This window comes from Ctenopharyngodon idella, chromosome 13 (genome assembly GCF_019924925.1).
Source record: "Ctenopharyngodon idella isolate HZGC_01 chromosome 13, HZGC01, whole genome shotgun sequence".
NCBI classification, from domain to species: Eukaryota; Metazoa; Chordata; class Actinopteri; order Cypriniformes; family Xenocyprididae; genus Ctenopharyngodon; species Ctenopharyngodon idella.
In genome coordinates, this window is record NC_067232.1 from 24,203,793 (window position 1) to 24,212,745 (window position 8,953).

Consider the following 8,953-nt stretch of genomic DNA (forward strand, 5'->3'; position numbering starts at 1 on the left):
GTTTATATACTATAAATAATTTATCTTTTTTTTTTTTTTTTAATATAGGCCTATATATATATATATATATATATATATATATATAGGCCTATATGATGTGTTTACTGGAGGGGGCGGGACAACCCGTCACTCACATGATATCGCAGCAATGATCCAATCAGTTCCCGATTAACAAAATCAGGTCCCGTCCTACATTTTTTCTTGTTTGAAAAGACATTTCGATTGGACATAGGCCTACTTCACAGGCTGAATCCCAAATGGCACACTTCTATGCACTTTCGGTCTTGTGGATGGCTGCCGCGTGCGCGAATCCGTTAAGTCCCCGAGACCATGTCCCATTCATCATTTTAGGTTTCAGAAGGGTGCTCACAAACCCCCCCTTTGCAGCCGCTATGCGCCCTTCATGCGGCTTCAGCTGAGCCCGCAAGTCAGGGTTGCCAGGTTTTCACAACAAAACCCGCCCAATTGCTACTCAAAACTAGCACTAGTTTTGGGGGATCCCCTGGTAAAATTCACATTCCAGGGGCTAAATATCATGTTATTTGGGGTCACTTGAAACCGCGGACATGAAAAACAACACGCGGCAACAGTGTAAAAGTAGCCCAATTCTGCGGGAAAACCGCAGACTTGGCAACGCTGCCGCAAGTCTGCGAACTACGCAGAGGACTTTACCCAGCAGTCAAAGCGGCATTACGCCACGAAAGTGCAGACTCAGAGGAAGACTGTGAGGGTTTAGGGTGCCATTTGGGATTCAGCCACAATAGACCCTTTTCACATTTCTGTGATATATAAAAAACTTTGCAGGATTTACGATATTGATGACCGCTAAAACGTGTCATCACAGTCTGTGAAAAAGGTCTATAGGGAAGAAATGACTATCTCAGCTTTGGTTTCATGCCAACTTTAAGCTTGTATCACATGGAAACTAGCCTGAAAAAATCACTCAGTAACACTTTCACTTCCACCAACCCAAACCCACTGAACGCTCAAGCTGCACATTAGACCAAACAATCACAATGAAGGCAGAGAAGGGAACAGGGCGAGGCAACAGAAAAGGTCAATATTTACTATTTCAGCCATATAGCGATACCGGCCTGATGTTTTTGTACTTTAGTCAGGCCCTACTGGGCACAGCGGCAGTTTACAGTAGGCTACACCACAGAAATGACGCTACATGCCAGCAGTTAGAGAATTATACACGGCTGTCATCGGTTCCTCATCAACTCACACATGATCCGGGATGTGTTTGCGAGCAGTATGTTTAACCCTCCTGAGTTTGCATCACACACACACCTTATGGATTGCATGTGTAAAGCGGATCCGGCAGAGGCCCCTGGGCTGGCATATACACAGCAGATCCCACAGACGCTCGGCAGTGAGTAAGGGATCCTCTTGCAGCATTTCAAACTCAAGCCAGGGCAAACCTCAGAATACCGAAACTGCTGCATGTGGTCTTTTTCCTACTCAGACCATTGCTATTTGTTTTCCTTCAATTCTTATGGATTCTCATGACTAGTGGAGATCATCTTTACTGGCCTAAGAGTTCCCCTTACTGACCACAATGGTTGGCATGGTAACCACGTTTCCCGGCCTCGGTGCCAGGGTTCTGGTGACTGCTGGCGCCATGGCGACGCAGACTAACTGAGGGGAACGGGGAGTAAAGAGGTGATGTGTTTGTAGAGTTTGAGGAACAATATTATTACAGGCAGACTGGGAACTCATGGAGAGAGAGGAGTTTGCTTGAGTGCGGTGTGTAGTTCACTGTGCCATCCAATAATATTCCGACAGTTTAAAAACATTCATCAGTCGCTATGAGGACAAGAGAGAAGAGACTTAGGAGAGAAAGAACAAGAAATGATTCCATTGCAACACACTTCTGGTGATATTTACCCCATTATATACTGGATCACATACATAAGAGTTTCAGTTTTTTTACCTTACAGATTTACCTTGCATGTTTTGCATAAGCTCAGCAAAATGACAAATATGAATGAGACAAATATATAAAAGAACGTTCATACAAAATGATGTTCATACAGAGCTATAAAAGGCAGTAGACTGCCCCCTAGTGGTCAAACATTTATAAGCATTTAAAAGGCTCAGCTTTGGACGCGTTTGTAGCTCCCCTGTCTTCCTGTAATCATAGTAGGGTAAAAGGGAGAAAATGCCCTCCTTAAGAACAGTGTGCATTTACTTTTAAATTGTTACATATTTAGATATAAGTTTAGGATGATAAGGCCAATGTGTTATTAAAGGGATAGTTCACCCAAAAATGAAAGTTCTGTCATCATTTACTCACCTTCAAGTTGTTCCAAACCTGTATGAATTTCTATCTTCTGCTGTACATAAAAGAAGATATTTTGAAGAATGTTGGTAACCAAACCGTTTCTGGTCTCCATTGACTTCCATAGTATGTTTTTTTTTTTTTTTTTTCAAACTATGGAAGTCAGTGGGGTCCATCAACTGTTTGGTTACTGACATTCTTCAAAATATCTTCTGTGTTCAGCAAAAGAAACAAATTCATACAGGTTTGGAACAACTTGACGGTGAGTAAATGATGACAGAACTTTCATTTTTTTGGTGAACTATCCCTTTAAGGGAAATAAATAGAAACATTTGCTAAACCCAGTCAAACCCCCAGGGAAGCTTGTACTATAAATGACTTTTGAAATCATTATATATCAACTACTGTATATTAACAATATATCTATTTAAAATTGTGTTTTGGCAATTTAGTTGAATAACTGGACAATTATGATGACAGACAAAGCAGAATCCCAGTAAAAGATTCATTTGAAAACTAAATCGATTCTATGATTTATATTAAGGTATATGAACATATAAAGATTGAATTGCCCATTTTTTTAAATGAAGATATGCCATAACCCCATTAATTACAAAAAGTATTACATTAAAAATAAGGTTACATTTTATTTTAAGGCTTTGTCACAATATAAGTATGCATTTAAGTACTGAGTAACATTAATTAACAAAATGCGCTTACTATAGGTTTAGAGTTAGGAATATGATTTGGTTTAGGTTGCATGTAATTATGCATAATTTACTGTTATTACTACAGTAAGTACATTTACCAAAAATAATTACTAGTAAATAACATGTCACTCAGGCCATCTTACCTTAGGATCTAGTTCTGTCTTTTCACTTAAAAAATAAAAACAATATTTTTTTTTTACTCCACAAATCTAAAAAAATTATTGTCCACAAATCCCTCTTTATCCAACAGACACCAAAAACTTTGATAAAAATGTCACAGATCACTATTTTCCAGAGAAACAAAATTAGATCATTTAACCTCAAAACTTTTAATTTCGACTGACTAAGGCCTGGTTGCACAGACAGGGCTTATATTAAACCTTAGTTCAATTAGGACATTTAAGTAGCTTTTATAAATGTGCCCTAGATAAAAACATTACTGGTGTGCATCTTGAGACAAAACAATGGCACTGACATATTTTAAGATATGTCAGTTTAAGTTGCTTTCAGTGAAAACAGCTCAAACATGCATTTTAGTCCAGGACTAGCTTAAGCCTTGTCTGTGAAACCGGGGGTCAATCTCACAAATGATGATATTTAGATGAAATGACAAAATTAAGAAGAGCATAGCCATTCATTAAATGTGTTGAGATGAGTGCCATCTATCGTCAAGAGAAAAAAATGACCCCATCTTACCATATACATTGGTCTATACCTGGAGAATGCTATGTGTTTAGTTTATTTACTCACAATATATGGCTACTTCTGAATGGCCATCAATGATTTTTTCCCCCCCACACAGAGTGTATAGTTATCAGCAGGTACAAACAAGGCTAACCAGTCCAACCTTGAGCCTTTGATAAACACCCACCACCTTCAATCATCCCAAACTGACCCGAAAGCTTCTCCAGCACAAGTGTCAACTTCTGTTTAAACAGAAGCGCAACACAACACGGTTGCGCTCGTCATGCCCAGCTGAAGTCTCAGTGCCCCACAGTATAGTGTGTGCCAAGCGAGCTGGAGAGAATGAAGTGGAGTGTTCTTTCCTGACGTCAGCAACATCTCAGTGTCGTAAGTCTAGTGTAAATGTTTGCTCCGTGAGCATTCTCCAACCTCCATGCACTCTTTCCACTGCGTTCTCGAAAAGAGACAGAACTTTTTCCCATCAAAACATGTCTCTCCAAAGACAAAATTTCAAAACAGTTTTATTCAATGTGTAATTCCATCTCAGGTCGACACAAGTGCGCACTAAAGAACTTACACACACTGGCATTTTGCATTGACACACCATGTCTTTTTGCACAATTCTGAAGCATTTTAGAAACATGAAACTAATAAAACAGCATAATCTATAGAATATATGGAAGCCGTTTCTACCTCAGAGTTATAAAAAAGGTAATTGCGAAGTCTTAGAATAGGCCACATTTCAAGATATAAACCCTTTATTTTTTACTTTGAGGTGGAAACAGGCTTACAATAATGGAAGCATGTACATTTATGTTTGTGCACAATGAAAATTCATTATTGATCATTTCATTTAGCAAAATGATGCACTCATGTGTACCTCAACCCAAAAACTTTTCAACAAAATTTCATTGCACTGAAGTACATTCAACAGTCATTCTAACCACTCAGGAAAGCATTGTGAAAGTGCTAGTGTAAAAATACTCTACTGCCATTCAATACAGTGCAATATGAGTAATACAGAGCTGCTACAATGATTCAGCGTGATGAGAGACCTCTGACTGATGTAAACTCTTTATACATGCTCTCAAACATTCTCTGGTCCAAATATATGAACAAAAGAAAAGCAACCAAGCACCATTTTTTTCTGGAGAAAGTCCAAGTTAAAGAAATTCCTGCATCACTATGGGATCTAATAGACCTTAATCAGAGTAGTGCCATATTTATTTTTTGACAGGAATGAAAATTAGGCTGTGAGGGATAGAAGTACAGTCTGTTCAGCTGATGAAACATCTTTCCGGAAAAAAAAAAAAAAAAAAAAAAAAACTTTCAGTAGATAAAATATACATAAGAGTTTTGAAAGTTATGAAATCTAGAACCTTTATACAGGGCTTGACCAGTGTTGGGGAAAGTAATATTGCATTCATCCCTAAAAAAGCAACTAATTGCGTTAGTTACTTTTTTATGAAAAGTAATTAGTTACATTACTTTTGCGTTACTTTTTCTCACCTGGGCTGGGCTTGCTTGTTTGTTTTTTAATAACAACAAAAAAGTCCTATTTTTGGCAAATGTTTAGGCCCTTACACACCAAAAGAGAAATGAATAAACCTCAGGCTGAAGGAAATGCATATTTACGCCTGTACAGTAGAGGGTGCAGCTCAAACAAACCTTTCAGCTGTGCTGCCATTCTGCTGCATAGAGTACCTCAGGGATGACGTGTTTTTGTAGGCAAAACCCGGAAGCGAGTTAGCATTTTAGGACTTCCAGTTCCATCGGCCTAAAGTCTCTTGAATGGGTTTTTCGCTAAATCGCCTGAAATAAGGTCTGTGGTTAACAAAGCCTCTAAATTTTTTCACGTTTTGATCTATGACATAAAACACACCAGTTATAACCCGCTTGTTTGTTTTTTTAAACCTTTATTGCGTCTTAAAAATGGCGGTTGCTAACAAATTGCTGAAAGGGACTACTTCCTTTGGCGGGGACTTTAGACGTCATCATGACAGGACATTTGGACAGCATTTCTCATGAAAAAGTGGATAAGTATTCATACACAGTGCAGATCATAATTAGCAAGCATATTTTTAAATAAAGTTGTTTTCTAAATAAAGTTTGAGGAAGCTTGGTGGTGGTGACGTTGATCATGGTGTGCTGTAGTCCGTTTATAGCCTACTGTTAGCTTTTTATATCTGACGACTTTATTTAGGCTTCAAAATGTATAAATGTTGTGTTAACTTGTAAAGATTATCTTTAACGTGTAAGTGTCATAACCCTTTGTTAAACACAGAGCTTATTTTTTGCGATTTTCCAAAAGTCTAAAAATGCATAGGCTTTCGATCGAGGGAACCCGTGCGCCGCTAACTTCCGGGTTGGCCTACAAAAACACGTCATCCCTGAGGTACTCTATTAAAGAAGAATCAGATTCAGGAGATGAAAGTTCAACACTCTTATTTCTAAATCTAATCTAAAGTCATTTTTGCTTATTAGTATGGTTGAATTAGATCATTGAAGGTCAGCAGCAAAGACATTGGTTAATAAAGTGAGATTAAATACATAAAGTATATTTGTGTAATTTAATATAGTTAATTATTACAGGTTTGCAACTTATTTGAAAAAGTAACTTCGATTTTTTTTGTGAATTGAAAAATATGTTACTTTACTAGTTACTTGAAAAAGTAATCTGATTACGTATCTCAAGTTACTTGTAATGCGTTACCCTCAACACTGTGCTTGACTGTAAGACTATCCCTCAAAGCCTTATTTTCATACGATTTAAATTCAATATAGCGTCTAACCTGACTAAGGTCTATGGAATTGCAAAAATAATGACTAATCCCAAACAGGTTTTCCTACTCACCCCTTTTTCCAAGAGTCTCCAATGGTAACCCCCCCTCACAACTGTTCTGATTGGTCAGATTTTTTGTTTACAAGACCGTATTCAAAAATGTGATAGTAGAGATTGGTTTAAAACAAAAAAGACATCACTTACAGCAGCTTCAAATTCAGTGCATTACTATTATTATAATATAGTCCCTTGCCTATTGAACTTAACATAAAGCATGCACCATTTAATGTTTTTAGATTGTTCTCGGCACTTATGTCTATAAAGTGACAAGCAACATACAATATATACATTATATGTAATCTTTCACCACACAACACCTAAAATATAAACTTTCCCGGCCAGAGAAGAGCTGTTGAACTTCAGGTGTCAGTACAAACAAGAAGCTCTCTTATATACAGAGCAACGTCCTTTTACCAGCCCACAAGGCTTTACTTACAGGGCAACATGATTTACTGTGACTCTCCCTCCAGTTATTCAGCCCACTTCAAGTCCTTACAGGTTATTATTGTAGACGGCATAATTTCACATCATTTTTTAGTCTGGATGTCAGACTGTTTGAGTTTAAGACACTTCTGATAGGCTGACTGTTAAGTCTCTTTTCTGCAGTGCCTGTGTATCAACCAGTATGAATTGTTACAGTTGTGATAGTCTGTTGTCAGTTTGTCCAATGATCTACTCATATGAATGCACTGAACTGGTGTTTGAACATGTATAACATCTGCATTCATACTGTATGATGCAACCAATTTGGGGTTGTGACTATACTAATGTGTCATACATTGCAAACAGGAACATGTTAACATGGCTGTGATTACCTTTATTGTCTAAGACTATAGCACCACCATGTGGTCTGGCAAATATTGCTACTCTTCAAACATAAAATCAATATGGGGCCTTAACATACTTTGCTTTATCATACCCCTATAAATATGGCATTAAAACCTTAGACCAGGTTAATCTTATAAATCTTAAATTTACCAGGTTAATCTTAAAAACAGTCCAGTTATGAAACAAAATCAAACGTTTTGCTGCATTTTAAGAGAAGGTCAAGAATGAGCCATTTTCAATAATAATAATAATCTTAAAATAAATAAATAAATAAATAAATAAAGATAAGATATTTTTTGTTGTAGAGCAAAATAAACTTTGATTTCAAGGTCTGTTGCAATCAGGATCTAACTAAATTTGTGCAGTCTCAAACTGAACAAGGCATCTTAATTAGAAATACAGGGAATGTACATTAATTAGAATTCAATTAAATCAAACGTATCTTTTCTTTCCTATAAAAATATATCCTAAAAAAATACCTACTAACAAAGCACAGTGCAGTCTAACTGGACTTCTCTGCCATTTAATCTCATATATTAGTCTAGCCAAAGACTATCATAAAGGGACTTTGGTCTAGCTCAATTTAAACGTGACTCTCCTACACTCCTGTATAGTCTCTGTCCTATTTTCACTTTGAACTTGAGCAGTTGTTCAAGATGTTTCCAACAGCTTTGAATATACAAAAAACCTTTACTGTAAAGCTGTATGGACTAACATTGGCAGGCCATCAACCAGCTGGACCTAAATTCAAGTTACACTTGAATATACAAGTCAAATAAATTATTATAAAACGGATAGTTCCGGCCCTTGATTCTGATTGGTTGAGCCGCGTTCGAAGCCGTTGTAAAATTCCCGAAAACATACAGCTGACCGCATTACATAAGTATCGCTGCGCCTCTGAATGTGTATGTTGCTGCGTCTGTCTTAGCAATCATTCTTAGCAACGTAAACATATGTTTTTTTCTCTATTGATTTTGTTCATTGAAGCTTACTGTATTATGTAGAAGAGTATTGTGAGAGAGTGACCGAGTGGATTACCTGTATTCAAATTTAGCATTTTCCTTCAGGTCAGTCCTATGTTCATAATAAAAAATCCGTTTGAATGTCCGCTGCGATCTTGTCCTTTTAACATTTAATGGGTTTTCCCGTGCCCTGCTGACACTGACAGCGCTAGTCAAAGCATTTGCGTCTCGTTCCTTGTCCACAACAAGTTTCAATATAAAAGTCTTAATTTGCGACTGAGTAATGGCGTAATAAATGTAACTTCTGTTGCTGTTCATGGTAAGGGGCTATTTTTTCCAGCGGAAGGAAGCTTTAATGACTTTACTTCATGAAAGATGCATTGATACATATTTTTTGGCTTTAATATTTGTATTGTGTGGTTTTATAAAAGTAATAAGCCCTGTGAAGCTGTGGTTTACAGTGAATTTATAACAGCTAAGGGGGTCTCTGCTCCCCGTTGTGCCTAACAATGCCCCTTAGCTGTTATAAATTCACTGTAAACAACGGCTTCTTGGGGCTTATTGCTTTATTTTATTACTAGAGAAGATGGATCTGATAACATGCCGCCAGTGATAATGGGTGAATAACGCAGCAGGGGAGTGA